The 18,270-nt window shown below is 39.5% G+C and overlaps 1 protein-coding gene across 3 annotated transcripts in view; it reads right to left on the minus strand.

The window, feature by feature from the left end:
- The window catches only part of LOC150076977 (solute carrier organic anion transporter family member 4A1-like), a 150,743-nt gene that overhangs the window by 98,769 nt on the left and 33,704 nt on the right, over positions 1-18,270 (minus strand). The window contains exon 1 of one of the 3 annotated variants that reach the window (XM_090386544.1): positions 12,850-12,943. The exons of 1 other annotated variant lie outside the window; for it this stretch is intronic. The gene's annotated coding sequence lies outside the window, so the exon portion shown is untranslated. One more of the 3 variants, XM_090386543.1, reaches the window with a different exon arrangement.

Raw genomic sequence — 18,270 nt, forward strand, 5'->3', positions numbered from 1 at the left:
TACCTTCCATTTAACGAAAGTAGAGGTAAATTGTTTAGTAGATTGTAAATATTTGATTAGTTTTGTATTGTATGCTATTATTTGTATACTAATAACATTAAAATGATATATGTACTAACATTATAACGCACTGATCGAAATCTAATCAGGAAATGACCTATGCAATTATTTACCTGCGCATTTGTAGTGACTAACTGCCTCGCCCTCTTCTCCCATTAGCTGGGATAAATATCACTAGGAGGAAAACTTTTTTAATGTATAGAGAGATAAACATGGGTTTTACCACTTCAGGCCTCCAATAAGCAAAGTGGTGGTATGAGAGTCATCCCAGTGTTAGTTCACATTAGTATTATATTATACTAATGTATTATTAGTGCTATTTTATATTAGCATTAGTAGTAGAACCGTGCACAGTTTGAGGAAGAAGGGGAGGATGCCAGAATATGCATACACCTTATATTGTAGCTGAAGCACTGGATATTATGTTTGTTGGCATGTGCTGGTCGGAGGAATGAATGGCAATATGGCGGATGCCCAGAAACGAAATTTTCTCGGTTCGCATATAAAAGTCGTTGCCTTTTGCTTTTTTTTTAATTTTTTGTTGTTGTTAAACATGAATTATTACTAAATGCTAACGTGCTTTAACAGTTGGAGAAAGTCCAGCTTTCATGTAACCAAAGAAGGAATGATATGGTTTCTTAAATTATATTTTGATACACACACAAAGCTAGTATTAAAAATGGGGAGTGAACGAATACGTCCCAGTTCTAATTTTAAAAATCCGAAAAGAACTCTTGAGAAAAAAAAATAATAATAAATGTTTTGCAGTTCAGTTTTACTTCATTTTGCTGTTCATACTTCTTTTGCCCTATTTGAGGAAGTACCCCTTCGGCTTTGAAAATCCCTACCACTAATGCCAAGGTTATAGTGGTAGAAATTCTTTTATTGCAGTTACATTTTTGAATCGTCCATCAGGAAGTGCACAACACTTTCGTTATATTTTTTTGGCAGAGAACCCATAATTACATTCCAAGTTAATCTTTTCTTAAAGCGCGTTTTTTGCTTACAAAGTTTGGCAGAATGAACTAAAGGGTGAAGTACTTTTTGAAGATGTGTATTGGTAGCATCTTTACGAAAGCAATTATTTGTCAAAACAATAAATAATAAATGCAATTAAAACAGAAACAAGTGAAAAATATTTTAGATGACCTTCAAAAATATGTCTGAAAACTGAGTCGCTTAACATGGCACAAAGCACTTACGGATTATAAAAATAAGCCAGCAACTTCTGGCCTAAAAAACCACTTTTAATCCAAATTAAAACCCAGAGTTTAAAACGTATTTAATAATTTCCATGCATCGAAAATGAAGTCGTGGCCTCGTTTCTTATTTACAGCTAGGAGCTACCTCCCACGCGTGTCTTCTTCCTGGGATTAAATAATTACTGCACTTTATTTATAAGTGCAGACGACAGTTTCCTTAATGAACTTCAAGAAGCTGCACTGCATAAAAGCAGACTGGAAGCAGTCTGAACGAAAATTTTGCTTTCCCCTTTATGTAAAAATAAAAGGGAAAACAATATATTAAATAACTAATTATGCTAAGTCAGAGGTTCTCAAACTGTGGATTGCAACACCCTCAAGGGGAGTAAGCAACTTAGAGGGGAAGCTGCTTCCCTTTTTTCTATTATAGTAACTTGAAACACGAAAAGTTAATGGGACCTTGTAGTACTGCAGTTCCACGTACGAATTTGGATTGAGAAGTTAAATCCAATTATTCGAGGAAGTATTAGGTGGGTTGGAAAACAGCTAGTATGAGGGGATAAGGAGACTAATAAATTAATAATAGCGGAAGGCAGAGGTGAAGGCGATTTTTGCACTGCTTCGATTGGAATGAGCAGCAGCCTTGAAAGCAAGGTGCTTGGGATTTCAAGGACTGCTGGGAGTCATCATGGAACAAGTAAACACATGGACTGAATCAGGTAACTAAGAGTAAGAACAGGTGCATGTATACTTGCATGTACACCAATGCTAGGAGCATAGTAAATAATTTTGATGAATTTGAAGTGCTGGTCAAGACATTAAATGCGGACATTGTTGGGATACCAGAGATGTGGTGTCACTCAGGCATAAGTGATGCTGAATTTGAATATGGAGGGTATAATGTGTATAGAAAGGACAGACAGGATAGAAGGAGGAAGGGGTATGCTCTTAGTTAAGAAGCACATAAAATCTAAGCCAGTGCATCCATTGACATGGGTGGCCAGTAGAATGTTCAGTCTGTTTGGTGTGACATAAGCAGTGGGAAAGCAAAAATGGGAGTACGAGTCATAGGCCTAACGATTCTGACGAATACAACGAACAGCTGTACAGAGAAATAGTGGCCCAGTAATTAGAGTGTTTTATAATGGGGTTCCAAATATTGACTGGAACTTGTGGGTTGGTCTTTCACAAACTAGCAAGAATTTTGTGGATTTATTGGATCGCTACAGCAGCATGTTAGAGGCAACTAGAAGGAGTAATACTCCTGATCTGATTATCAGCAGTGATGACTCCTGCATTAAGAATCTGCAGAATCACTAGGAGGCAGCGATCACATGTATTGATTTGGGATTGACTTAAAGATGTAACTACCGTCAAGGGTAAAGGGAGGAGTTTTTGCTTTCTTAGAGGTGAATACAGTGGTCTCAAACAGTTTTTAAATTCTATACAGTGGGACCAAGTTGCCTTATACAAAGGGATAATCACCTCCTTTTTCCTACTAGCAAAATTCCTAGGGTTTTTTTGGTTTTTTTTTTAAGTAAACCCCAAACATGAGAGGTATTAGAACCTGTAGTACTTAGTACCGTGCTTGTGTTGGAGGTTGAGAAGACGAGAGAAGATATTTGTTGACATTGGACTTGAACTTCTGTAGACTGAAATTTTAAGGAAATACGTATGAAGGAAGGTTGTTCCAGAAAACGGCAGTTGAATGAATAAACGAGGAAGATGAAAAGTTGGTTCTGTGAGATTGAAGTTGGAGAGTAAATGGATGTTGGCGGCATGTATTCGGACTGTTTTGAAAGAGAAAGCGGGAATTATAGAAGCCAATTCAGAAGAACAGTGCCCATGGAAGTATCTGTAGAAGAGCCATGCAGCAGAAACAGTACGTCTATGAGACAGCTGTTATGTTATTTGTTGTTATTTTGGTTTTTAGGAGCATTAGCAACTAAGGCCATATTGCTCCGGGATATGAGGTGGTCATTCCCTGACCTTTCCGCATCCTCCGTATTTGATCGTGACAGGTTCGAACCCCGGTCTAATCAAGAAGCGTGTGCTACGCACTGCTGCTCCTTCCCACCTGGCTACGGAGGCGCCTGTGTGAGACAGCTAGTGAAGAGACTCTGTTAGAGATGAATCATTAATTAACCTAACTGCCCTCTTCTGAATGGAATCAAGAAGCCTGAGAGGGGTTTTGGGGGCACCACCCCAGATGTGGGAACAATATTCCATGGTAGGGCAGATTTGCGATTTGTACAGAGTGAACAGCTGTTTGGAAGAAAAGTAACGCCGAAAGCGAAAGAGAAAACCAAGTTTTTTTAGATGCAGAGGAGGCAATATTGGTAATGTGCTTGTGCCAAGAGAGATTAGAAGTCAGGGTAATCCCCAAAAGAGATATATCATTTTGCCTAGAAATCGGAGTGTCACCAAAGATAAGCATAGGAGCAGAAGAATCCTTTTTGCGAGATATAAGACAAGACTGAGTTTTAGAAGGATTGAAATCAACTAAGTTGTCTTTGCGCCACTGGAGAATTACCTGGAGATCGGCATTTAAGGAATTGGTAGCAGATATTCGAGAAGTTGACACTGATTGAGCTGATATTTGTTATTTGGTTTTTTTTTTAGGAGCATTAGCAACTAAGACCATATTGCTCCGGGGATATGCGGTTGTCATTCCCTGACCTTTCCGCATCCTTCGTATTTGGTGGTCACGGGCTCGAACCCCGGTCTAATCAAGAAGCGTGTGCCACGCAATGCTGCTCCTGCCCACCTGGCTATGGAGGCGCTGCACTGATTGAGCAGGGCAAGGTTTCTCAAAATGGAAAGTGGAAATGCAATGTGCTATCATCGGCAAAACTATGGATAGGATTTCCAGCCGATGGAAGAAGGTCATTAATATACAAGAGGAAAAGAGTGGGGGGGAAGAACTGAACCTTGGGGGTTACCAGCATTTAGCGGAGAAGTTAGAAGACAGAGCCATCTACCATCACCCTCAGTGAGCGATCAGAGAGAAAACTGGATAACCAATTACAAAAAAAAAAACAGTTGGCAAACCATAAGATGGAAGATTGTTTAGAAGACCTTTATGCCAAACATGATCGAAAGCCTTTGAGATGTTAAGAGCAACTGCTTGTGTTTCACCGAACTTTTCCATTGAATTAGTCCATAAATGGGTAACATAAGCCAGAATATCACCAGTGGATCGACACTGACGGAATCCATACTGGCGATCGTTTATCAGACGGAAGGTTTCTAGGTAGTTTAAGAGTTGGCAGTTGATTGATTTCTCCATTACTTTAGAAAGAGTAGAAGTAATTGCAATGGGACGATAACTGAACGGGAGGAATTTGTCACCCTTTTTAGGAATTGTCTGGATATGAGCAAATTTCCAAGCAGAAGGAAGAACACCTTTGGAATAAGAAAGTGAAAAAAAAGCGGCAAAGAACAGGAGTAAGTTCAGGAGCACAGTTTTTGAGAACAAGTGAAGAAATACCATCGGGACCTGGAGCTTTCTTAGCATCAAGATTCGTTAAAATCCTTCTGACATCCTTTTAATGGAAGACCACATGAGGCATTGAATGGAGCGTGTTGGGAATGATGGGAGGTGTTTTACCAAGATCATTAATACATGAGTTGGAAGAAAAATGGGATGCTAGCAGGTCAGCTTTATCCTTGGCTGAAGTGACAACAGAACCATCTGGTTTGGATAGAGGTGGGAGCAGAGATGGGCAAAAGTTGCGGCCAATAGCTTTGGCAAGAGACCAGAATGCTCGGCTACCATTAGGGCAAGAAGCAAGTTTTCTACTCTTAGCCTGTTCAAACTCTAGTTTGAACTGATTAATAACTGCTTTACAATTGTTGCGAGCTTTGGTGTAGGCAGAAAATGAAACTGAAGAATTAGAAACAAGCCAATTACGATATGCAACGTTCTTCTCTTGAACAGCCTTAGCATATTTATTGGAAAACCAAGGTTTATTAGATAAAGGACTAGATTTTAAAGTGGAGTGTGGGATAAATGATTCCATTCCTGCATGAATAATTTCACTGACACGATCTGAGCAAAAGTTGACATCAAAAGTTTTGAAACAGTAATCCGACCAAGGAAAAGAAATCTCGCAGGTCATCCCATTTTGCATTCTTGTAATGCCAAACAACACGAGGTTGGAAACAGCCATGAGATAAAGGCTCCATTGGAGAAGAGAATCACCAAGTTCTGATCTGAGGTGCCTAAAGGACCTCTACTTCGACCGTGTACTTAGAAGGGTTGTTTGTGAGAAAAAGTTCAAGCGTGTTGGCTGTATGGTTAGGATTGTCCGGTATTCTTGTAGGTAAATGAACAATCTGTGCAAGGTCATTAGTAATTGCAAAAGCCTCAGCATCTCGACCAGCTGGGTCGGTGTGACTAGAAAACGGAAGCCAGCTGGAGTTGTGAACATTAAAATCACCAAGGAAAATTACCTCACTGTTAGGAAAGTTGGACTGGAGAAAGTTAAGTTGCAAAGAGAGGAAGTCAAAGAGCTCCAAGTGATTAGTGGAGTTGGGAGAACGATAGAGACAACAGATGAATTTGACACAGAGGTAGAGAGATTTTAAGCCCAGAGAAGATCGAAAAGAGGAGATTCCAAAGGCCCGACGTAGCCCAGTGGTCAGGAGCGCGAGTGCATAGCACGCGTTTCTTGAGTGGACCGGGGTTCAAGCCCGTGACTACTAAATACGATAAATATTTGTATTGACGATTTATTGTAAACTCTACTGACTTGGTTGTCGTGCCGGAGTATAAACAGAAAATTATTACCAAGTCTCTGACAGGGAATATCGGAACGGACATATGCACAAGTACCACCTTTGAGGCTAAAGGAATCATACAGCGAATAATTTGGGCAACCGAGATGAGCAGTAGTTGAACCAACCGATAACTGAGATTCTGTCAGAAAAAGTACATGGGGTTTGGCACACTGCAAGTGGAAATGGACATCGTTGAGATTAGAATTGAGACAACGTATATTTGTGAAATGAATTAGGAAGTGTTTATATCATTGACAATACCCCATGACCTGCTCTAGCCGCCTGTCTGCACTGCTCAGAAAACTTCATACTTTACATATTAATTCTGCTCTAAACAACACAACCAAAATATTAAGAGCTTTATCTTCATTTCTAATGAAAAATTAACATGATTAATGTATGTATGTCAGTCATTTCATTGCCGCCAGTGTAATGATAAAATGAGCTCATTTTCATTGGCACACATATACAGATGCTGGTCTCTTATCGGACAACCTGCATCATTTCACTCTTCCGGCGGAAATGGGACAACCCATAGCAACCATCTGGTTATACTGTACTAAGAACAGGTGCTTGCATACTCTCAAGCAGCTGCCTTTCTGCTACCAAAGTTGGTTGCAAATTCTACACTGGGTCAGCACGGCTATTGTCGCAACTTTTCTTTAAGAATATTCACTCAACTAGCTGATGAATTAGAGTATTCTCAATTTTTGTTACTTACAACATCGAATTAAAGATGATAAAGAAATATAGGTGATTATTTCGTGAATTGTGAAAATAAAGATTACTTATTCTTACTAATACTAAATTCGTACTAATACTGAAGGCTTTTTTTGCCTCTAAAGAAATTCTATAATTAAAGTACTGATATAAATAAAACATGAGAATTTATCTATATTAAAGACTTAAAGGAATATACTGATATGTAATGTATTATGATTTGGAAACAATTATAATATGAACTTGTTGGTTATCATTTCTTCCCCAAACAGCATATATGTGGCGCCATCTATTCTGTTTTCTCCTGAGTAGAAATGGTGGCTGGTGAAGCATTATACACATTCACGACTAGGGAAGCCATTTCTCAGAAACTTGATCCCAGCTGGTTCGCGCAGTAAAGACTGATTACTCACGTAGCAAAGGCCAGGTGGAAATACAAGCCGCCTTACCTCGCTCTGTTTTTTTTTTTTTTTTTTTTGTGCCAGTATAGAACAGCACATTAAGTGACTCTTACTAGAAAATGGCTTTTGGAGAATGCTCCTAGTTATAGGTTTAAATGCACGTAGAGTTTAGACTTTAAATATTTGATGTTTAAGAAATAGGCCCCGAAACGTACTTCGGTCCGAAAAAGAAGAAAAAACGAAATACTAGTTGCGACGAATGAACATTAAATTAAAGCAGTCTAGCGTTTACTTATGTTTCTTCAAGTTCACAATTTTTGGGAGTTTGAACATCTATGACCAAAATGGCTTTTAAAATACAGTAAACTCTTTTAAATCTAGAAGTCTCGGGGATTGTGAGATGCCGGATTTTAAAATTTTACGGATTTTAGAGAAGGGTACTTAGTGGTTGAGCAGTTTCAGATGCTCATATTTTAATAAATATTAACACTAAAAATTGAGTGTATTTATATCGTTAAACATTTATAATGACTGGCTTCTCCCCTCATCTATTTTTTTGCGGTCAGCAGTATTTAAACTGCATCGATAATGCAATGGTATCAGCATCCTTGTCAAGAAAGTTTGCCATTGTAACGAGTTGTCCTGGTATTTCACTATTTTCAGACACCTTTGGCTATATTACAATTTTGAAACTGATTTCATATAGACTATCTGCTGTATAAGGAGGGACCAATTAGCCATGAAACAGGCTGTCACAGCAGTCTCACCTTATAAACAAATGGCCAATTTGCTTTCTTAATATTTTAGGCTCTCTTTGGCCAGTCCACATTAAAAGAGACTACTAAATAATGTTCTATTCTTGTCGTCTCTCTATCTTATAAACTCCTCTGGTCCTTATGGCTGCCAGGACTCAAAGATAAAAATTATTTTCCTAAATTTGGCATAATTAAGGCAAATTCAAGGAAATAACTGTTTTCAGGCAAAACTATTACAGGGCATATAAGTCACAAGAAGAAAAAAAAAATCAGAATAAGGAAAAGGGGACACCAAATTTAAAGGTTCGCTTCAGGCGCCGAAATTATTGCCTCATGTACTAGGGCGGCCTTGACACCAGGGTCTCTCTCTCTCCTCATCGGCCTTGCCGGTTAGGGCGGACCTGCCAGTAGCTATAATGTACTTCGGAACAACCGGTATAGCTCTGTGTCAATGGGACACGCAAGGCTTCCCACTCGCAAAAATTCCTCCAACGAAGTAAGACGCTACAGTCTTGTTTGCCATTATAATGCCAAAATAGGTTGACGAGTTTACTTCTTTGTGAAACTGCTGTTTCAGATCTCTTGACACGTCTCTGAAAGAACTGAAAACCATCTGTTCCTTATTCTATTATGAAAACCCTTCCCGTAAATAAAACTCTATTTTCAGTGTATGGTAATGCCATTCGAGATAACAAATATCTCCCGCCTATTTAAAGCAACACCTTGGGTTTTAGTAGCGATTCCTTCGTTGGATGAATAGGGTCGTAAGGAGACCACCCTGAGTATCAAAGGCAATACTCATTATTACCACCCAAGCAAGTGCCATAGACATCTGCAACACTTTTTCCATTGACCTTGGCAAGACCAACCTACCAATTCGATCCATGCAGAGGAGATCCCAGGATTTTCTAAAGGAAGGAGCTAAAGCAGTGTTATGGGGAATAATTAACTTTTAATTAACATATAGCAGTAAAGATCTACATTATTTTGATCATAAGGGACGGGCTATAGCCCCTACACCTATGGACTATTCGTTGACTGCAAATCAAGTTACTTATGCAATATCTGCAAAACTCAGTCGAGAAATAATTCCTGCCCCACCTTTTTCCCTACATTTCTCTGTTAATTTTTGCATATTGATAATTTATGTGACAATTTTATTCATTTGAATTATAAACGCCATATATAACACACTTAAATTATAAAACTAATCAAAGCAGTCATATCCACGTCGAAGCGAAATTAATATCAAGTTTGTTTTTATAAGCACGAAGTAGTGGTAGAATTCTAAATTTAGCTTGCATAACGACAGATTCATTTAACTTTTTTTTTCTCTCTCTCTCTAAAAAACCTAATACTTATGTTCGTCCTGAACGCCAGTCACATGTCTGGATCTGTCACCTGTAACAGCTTGGTAATTTTTCAACTGAAAACTAACATCCCTAAATATCTTTCTTGACACTGCTGCCCACATACCCAGTTGAGAATGTGATTAATTTTCTCCGTTGTATATGAAACTCGATTATGCCCATCACTAGTTAAAATCGTGAACACCCACTAAATAAATTTTCGTCAGTTAATAAGAATCGCTCAAATCTCATATATTAGCTTTCATTCCATGTATTTGGTTTTAAATTGCGTTATCCTTTCTCTACGTGATGATTAATGTAAGTAGGGTAATCGCACGTTGAATCCAATCAGAAATCGCTTTCGCTTTCCTTAAATAAAGGAAGACTGTCCCCATAAATTACTCCATCTAACGGATTGGAACCATAAAATGGGATTTGTGATGTTTTAATTAGCATCCGCATCTCACTTTTCTCCTCAGTAAATTGTCGGAATACTACCGATCTACGGCTATTTATTCTCTTCGCCATACTTAAACCCGGAAACGGAAGTACGTCAGTAGAGTCAGTCTATCTTTGGTTTTCGCTAGCTTGAACGTGTCAGAGAAAAAAAAGAGCTGACTTTTCTTCCTCCACACATGACACTTCTTGGATTTAAGCTGCAAATAGTGACTCTGGGGAACAATAAATAGCCCGCAATGAATAAGTACCATGATATAGTGCAGTCTTTTCTCAGGAACTTATAAACGATTTTGTGAATATCCAATAACAATTTCAGGAGTTGGTCGCTTGAGAAACCAAACTGAACTGAAAAGAGAGAAGACGAAAAAAAAGAAAAAACAAATCAGTATCGCAGTTCTCATTGGCACAACGCTGCAGCCTTAAAAGATATTTAGTACCAAAGCAACCCAGGTCGGGAGGCGAACTGTTATCGTGTTTATGAAGTGAGTTCTGAGGTCAGTTTTTCTGAAAGATGCCAAACAAGAGAGAGAAAAAAAAAACTTTATACATATTCCAGAGACCAACTGCTTGAGACACACGAAGTGCTTTAACTTTCGGGGTTTACAGATGGGATTCGAACCTGCACGTGTTAACAGCTGGAAAGGAAATAAGAGCAACGTGTGCAATATAACCGGAAATGAGGGCTGCAGATGTAATCTGATCAGGGGATGCTCATCCAGATGAACGGGCAGACTTAAACTGGGTCGATTTTAATTCTTCAATCAGAAGTGGCTCTCATGTCAAGACAGGACACTTAAACTGCGTCAGTATATCTGAGAGAGGGTCATATAACACTGTACTATCGCGTATAAAAATTTAATTTGAATGAATTATGTAGTGAAACTCTTATAAGACATGAATAATTCAAAGCCAGTTTGGCAGCGAAGGATCAGGAGCTCATGTATTGGTCTGATGATAGTAAAGTAATTAGGTCACAAGCGCTTAAACTTACTTTGAATTACATGTGGTGTAAGATTGTTTCATTACATAATTAATCTATGAATAATCACAATTTATCGCCATTCCGAAATTAATTAGGACTGATACATCTTAGACGTGTCAATGGTAAAAATATTATAATCGAAACTAATAAAAACACTGACATTATAAATGAGAATATAATATTGTAAAAAAAAAAAAAAAAAAAAAAAAAAAATACAATAGAGAAACTTAAAGCCGAAGGTAAGAATTTACAGTATTCCAATATATTTTCTATTAACCTTTTTCGATTGATAACCGTTTATTTTGTGGTTATTCCTCTTCATTTTTGAAAAGAAGATATCTTATAACATCAAATAAATATTACGTAATTGTATATCAGTGATTATGGTAAAAATTAGCATAATGGACATGAAAAGGTTCGCATGCATTGGTACCACTAATAGAAGCAAAGAAAAAAAAAAGTATTTTAACTGTACCACAGATGGTCTAAAATTCGTATCGTATATATTATGTACGTTCACGGGCCGATCTCCATGTTGTGAGGGCTGAAAATCCAGAATATCTGGCGCACTATGGCCATAGTTGCCGATGCGCCTAATAAATCCCTAAACCAACAACAACTCCAGAATATTCATGTGGAAAAACTCTCTCTCTCTCTCTCTACCTTAGATCGGCTAACTACAATCTCACCTGAGGATAGGGGGGGGGAAGAAACTGTACTCCCTCTGCCTAAGATTGACTAACTCATTGGAAACTACATAACTTCTTTGCTCAACATTTCATACAGTCTTCCGAACCTTCTCAACTACTACCAAAACAACGTTGACCAGCAATAGTTGTAACTCCACACTTTTCAAACACAAGGAATTTTGGATGAAAAAATAAGTATCAACTGAGCCAGTTGATAGGTTGGCCAGTTGATAAAAAATTGTGATGTGCATTTTTTATAGTGTATATCCAGTAGAACAAGTTGAGAGCATCATGCCAATAATTTCCTTTTCAGGTAAAATAAATTTGCAAATATACATGAAGAATTTATTCACATTTATGCCCAATATTAGTTTTCGAAAGTTAACTATTCGCCTATGGCACCTGCTCTATTACACCGATTCTGTTAACAGAATGTATTATTCCATCAGTCAACAGAGGCAGATTAATGACCCCTTCCTGCCATTAGTCTAACACATATCTGGAACATATACCTATCACTTTAATATGTTCCAATAAGATATTTCAGAAAACAGTCACCCGCAGGCACTTGCCTACTCTACCTATTGGTAAATCTGTCCCAGTGAGTCAGCAAAGCTATTCTGGAAAACTGGCGTAAGCTTGTTCAGCGACGCGGGATGCCCTCTGAGAAGCCCGTATTAAAAATGCATATAATATTGACAAGTTGACATGAGGTAATATAAACTGAAGCCATTAACGGGAAGCCACTGGGGATTCGCCCATACTGCAAGGATTCATGGAAGTCAGCAGGGAGGAGATTCTTTGGATTTCAGACATTAAAAGTTTTGCATCCCAGACTATTTAAACTAGACAGTCTTAAAAGCTGTGTTCCCACACCAGAAATTTTTTGGCAATGTTTATGCGATAATGGCCTGCAAAAAATAGTTACCGGAAAGATACAATTTTGACCACAGGCCATTTACTACTACTAAACAACCATGCCAATAACCATTATTAACTTGGTAAATCCATTATTCTGCATCTAGTAAATATATATATATATATATATATATATATATATATATTCTAGTATATATATTCACTAGATTTCAGAATATAAACCAAAACACACCTGATTATGTGCTAGCGTTATCCTAGAACCACGTATCACCAATAATTAGTCAAAGAACATTAAGGGAAGTTACCTGCAAAAAATTAGGATAAGTTTTCTGGACTCAGTCATCTCACATCTAGGCAAAATATCCTGGTACATAAGAATAAGGAAGTCTTTCGGCCATCTTTACGTATTGGCACCGTGAGTACAGACTAACAGGAAAAACTCGCTACTATTCTTTACAAATTCTACATGTACCGATCTCTTGAAATCCTTCTAAATGCTACCTACATATCGCCTTTCGTACAAAGCGAAAAAAATAAACTTATTTTACGATGCACTAAGAAAGGATATTACCTAATGGGCAAGTCTGTTATTAAGAAGAACCGATTAAAAAATGTTTCACTGGATAAAAGAGTCAAGAACACAAAAGTACGAAAACACCACGCACTACCTGGAGAAAATGGTGGGTTCCCCTCCTCACACACACAGCTTTTGTTCAATAATTAGGTCATCGTGACATCACCTTGTTTACTTGGAAATGTCGTGTGAAGACTTTCGTGACTAAATTTTAATGAAGATAGCACGCTACGAAAAACTGACAAGATTCGCTATCCTTTATTTCATTTATTAAGTGTTTAAATGGCGCATAAAATTCACGGATGAACAATTTCAGCTGTTGTCCAGTTTGCATTATAATAGGCCTATTAAGCTGTTCTTCGTGGTAAGAATTCGTTTAGTTAAAAATAACTCGATTTGCATTTAACTACTACAGACAAATGTCAGTCAACTTTTTCTAGAAATAAGATAAACAAACATGATTTTAATACAAGTACTCTGCTGGTTTTGAGTACGAAAAGATTGTGGAAATTACAGTATTTATAAGTTGCAGTCACAATGCCCCTAAACACCCACTTAATCGAGTTAAGATTTAAGCAGAATGCAACTCTGCTAAGAAGTATTAGGCAGAGGGGTCGATTCGAAATGACGGAGACAGTCACCCGCGGAGGACAGTGGCGCTGTTCTCTGTATGACACAACTGAGGGCAAGGCCACTCAGCCCAACCAACTAGAAGTGCTTTCCGCGCAATTGCGCTAGTGACCATCCAAGAAGGAAGAAAGCCAACGCATGAAGTGGAGAATTAAAATGAATACATTCATCATGCGAGCATACTACGAAGTAATGAAGCTAGAGACAGCATACGGGATAAACTACATACCAAGTGGATGGGAAGGTTCCCGAATGTTCAGATCACTGAATAGCAGACCAGAGACGGACCATCGTCACGAAGAACCTGATAGCTCCTGCAATCTGGGAAAAAATTTCCTGCAACCTTGAAAAAAAAAATCAAGTAGGATATGAGCAACCAACTATAAAGAACAACGAATACAGCACAACGGAACCAGAACTGGAGAAGAAACAGCAAGTACAAGAACTACAACGAGGAGCAACCGAAATGGAAACCGGCGGGGTCACGATATCCAGAACAGAAGTGGAAGGAAGCCCTAGCAGAATTCGAGGGAATGTACCCCACAAACCCCACACCATAATGTGCTTTGGCGCATGCACGTTTGAAGGCTATTAGATTATCTGTGGTGGAATAACGGTGAAATATCCATCACGTCTTGATTTGAACCTATGTGGGAAACCAAAAGTGGCGCCTTACCCAAACACTATGTTGTGCATTCTTCGGGGATCCCAGGCTTGCCTGATAGCCCCAGTAAGTGTCTCTGGTTGGAAGTGGACCCTGGCACGCCTCCTCGTGGCCAAGGTTGGGAGTCAGGGACCCTGATGTCCCTTGCCCCCGACTGCGAAGTCGCTAGGTGCCGGAACTCAACACACATACTTACACACCTACACTTGCCGGACTTGGCCTTTTGCCTTTTCAGAAGCTACAGCGGTATATAGGAAAAACCCTGGAGAGTACAATTAAAATACACCCTGATCTTGTTGTGCATTCTGCATTCCACTATGGTTTTGTAAATTGTGGAAACCGGGTCGATGTCCGGAGTTGCAATTTCCATTGCCTGGACAATATTTTCTGTGATGTGCTTTACTGCGTCATTAATTGGATCCTTGCTGACAGTGGCGATATTAAAGGATGCCAGATGTTTGGAGGCATTCCAGTCAGTGTGATCGATCTTCAACTGTGGCTTCCTAGATGAGTGGCATGGTCTCTCTTTATAAAGGGTGGATATTAGCATTAGCATTAGTAGAGGCATTTGATGCAAGAAAGCAAGCTTATGCAGCATCAGCCAAAAAAAAAAAAAACCCACTTCCACTTCACCCCTCTGTTCGTTCAAAATACCTGTCCAGCTGAGCCTTAAACTTATTTAGGCTATCAACCTCCACCACAAGGGATGGCAGTCTGTTCCACCAACCAACCACCCGCTGGCTAAAGGCAAATTTCCGCACGTCTATCCTACATCTGTCTTTCCTCAATTTGAATTTATGCCCTCTCAGGTGATTTTTCTGAGCTAGAGGAAGAATCCCATCAGCATTGAGCATGCTTAAACCATTCAAGGCTTTATACACCTCTATCAGATCACCTCGCTGGTGCCTAGTCTCCAGACACTGTAATTTGCAAAACTTAAGCCTTTCTTCGTAAGAGCACCCCTTTGTTCCATTCACTAATCTTGTTGCCCTTCTCTGTACTCGTTCCAGCAGCTCTACGTCCTTCTTGAAATGAGGCCTCCAGACCTGTATACAGTACTCTAGGTGTGGCCTGACCATTGCCTTATACAAGGGAATAATCACCTCCTTATCCCTGCTGGAAAAATTCCTGTATATCATTGACAATACTCCATGAGCTACTCTTGCAGCCCGTCTGCACTGCTCAGAGAACTTCATATCTGCCTGCACAATCACCCCCAAGTCCCTTTCATTCTCTACCACTGTCAGTGTAGTACCACAGAGTTGATACGTTGCTCTGGGGTTGCTGTTTCCCATGTGTAGCACTTTACATTTGTCAATGTTAAACTTCATTTGCCACCTCTCAGCCCATCTGCTCAACCTTTCCAGATCCTGTTGCAGCAGCATAGTGTCAGTAGTGTCCTTGACAACCCTGCCAACCTTTGTATCATCTGCAAACTTGGACATTAAGCTTGATATACCATCATCAATATCATTTATAAATACAGAAAACAATAATGGACCCAACACTGAGCCCTGAGGGACTCCACTAATAACATTAGTCCACGATGAGCAGTGTCCATTGATTACCACTCTCTGTCTTCTCCCCCTCAACCACCCCTTTATCCATAGCAGCAATTTGCCTCCAATGTCACACTGCTCCAATTTGTGTAGCAGTCTTCCATGTGCAACAGTATCAAAAGCCTTTCTAAGATCCAAGTATATAATATCAAAGTTATTCCCTGTATCCAGTTCTTTTGTGACTGCATCATAGTATCCAATCAAGTTGGTCAGGCAAGACTTCCCCTTAACAAAACCATGCTGTGTCTGAGCTATAACTGAAGTCTTGTCTAAATGATCCTGCAGTGCTTCTTTAACCAGTGCCTCCATTAATTTTCCTGGAACAGAAGTTAAGCTCACAGGTCTATAATTACTTGTGTCAGCCTTTGATCCTCCTTTGTGAATTGGGGTCACATTTGCACATTTCCAGTCTATGGGTACCTCCCCTGAGTCCAAGGAAGCTCTCATAATTATGGCTAAGGGTTTGCTTACTTCCTTTGCTGCCTCCTTTAATATAACTGGATAGATCCCATCCACCCCGGGTGCCTTTCTTGTGTTTATCTTCAACAGTTTCTCCTCCACTTTACTCCCAGTTATTTCAAGATTCTGTAGCTTACTGCTAGAGTTGAATACACCTCTGGCATTCCCCTTGCTGAATAACTCCTCATGTGTGAATGTCGATGCAAAATATTCATTTAGTTTGTTAGCTACCTGAGCAGGATCATCAACAGTTGACCCATCAATATCAAGTGGACCAATCTGATTCATCCCCTTCCTTCTAGAGTTTACATAAGTAAAGAACTCTTTGCTGTTTTTCTTTGCATCCCTTGCCAAGGATTTCTCGTAATCTGCCTTCGCCTGCCTAACCTCCTTTGTAACTTGGTTGCATATCAACTTGTATCTATCATAGGCTTCTGTGTCATGTGTTAATTTGTAAGTATCCCATGCATTTTTCTTCTCTGCCATATGCCTCATTAGTTCATCTGACATCCATTTTGGCCTAAACCTTGAACAATATTTCTTAGTTGGTATGTAAAGCCTAGTAGCTTCCAAGATAAGTTCTTTGAATGCTTCCCATTTTGAATTTGCTGTTGGTAACATCATCAGTTGGTCCCACTGTATAGAATTTAAATACTGTCTCAGTCCATCGTAGTCGCCTTTACGGAAGCAATAACCCTTCCCTTTACCCCTAATGGTAGTTACCTCTTTCAGTAAATCCCACTTCAGCACACTGTGATCACTGCCACCTAGTGGTTCATTTATCTGCAGATTCTTAATGCATGAAGAATCACTGCTGATAATCAAATCAAGAGTATTACTCCCTCTAGTTGCCTCCCGAACATGCTGATGTAGAAAACAATCATCCAATAAATCCACAAAAGCCCTGCTAGTGTGTGAGTAACCAGCCCCCAAATTCCAGTCAATATCTGGGAAATTAAAATCTCCCATTATAAGACTCTCTGATTTACTGGCCCACTCTATTTCCCTGTACAGTTCCTTATTATACTCATCAGAGTCATTAGGCCTATAGCACACTCCTACTCTCAATTTTGATCTCCCAATGCTTATGTCACACCAAACTGACTCAACACTGCACTGTCCAGCGATGTCGACTGGCTTCACTTCCTTGGTTTTTATGTGTTTCTTAACTAATAGCATAACCCCTCCCCCCTTCCTATCCTGTCTATCCTTTCTGTAGACGTTGTACTCCCCAAATTGCAGTTCTGCATCCCTTATATCTGTGTGACACCACGTCTCTGATATCCCAACAATATCTGCCTTTGATGTTTTGAGCAATACCTCAAATTCATCAAATTTATTTACTAAACTCCTAGCATTGGTGTACACGCAAGTATACCTGCACCTGTTTCTATTCTTAGCTACCCTAACACAACCCATGTGTTTACTTGTACCGCAATGGCTCCCAGGAGTCTCTGAAATACCATGCATCTTGTTTTTCAGGCTTCTGCTCATCCTAATAGAAGCAGTGCAAGAATCTCTTTCACCTCTGCCAGTGGCTACTGTCAATCTATTGGTCTTTGTCTCCCCCCAAGCTAGCAGTTTTCCGACCCACCTAACACTGCCTCGATAGCATCAGCAAATATTCTTGCACCCTTTCTATTTAAGTGTATCCCATCCCTGTAGAAGCAATCTCTCCTGTTAACAAGTACAGTCCAGGCTGAAAAAAATTCTACCCCTTGAGCCTTGCACAATCTTTCCAGGGCCGAATTGATCGACAAGGCTCTCATCATATACTCCCTCCTATCGTGTCTGGGCAGAATTGCAGACACTTTCAAATTCAACCCTAATTCTCGGCTTTTGTTCAAGCCGGAGAAGTGATCACTACCTTAAACCTCCCATAAACAAACAGTGAGGAGAGAAGGAGTGCATACAAAAAGATCAATCGCAGTAAATGCACAGGTACGTACGTGGAAAATGGTGTTGTCTCACATTGAGAAGAGCCAGACAATTTATTTAGAATATGCGCTCTATAGTCCGACCCCTTCCACTGATGTCAGCACTGTCCCACAGAGTATTGTTTCCACTGAAGTCCCCTAATAACAGAAAAGAGTACGGCAATTGGCT

This window comes from Mastigoproctus giganteus, chromosome 12 (assembly GCF_048544385.1).
Source record: "Mastigoproctus giganteus isolate SK-2022 chromosome 12, ASM4854438v1, whole genome shotgun sequence".
NCBI lineage: Eukaryota > Metazoa > Arthropoda > Arachnida > Uropygi > Thelyphonidae > Mastigoproctus > Mastigoproctus giganteus.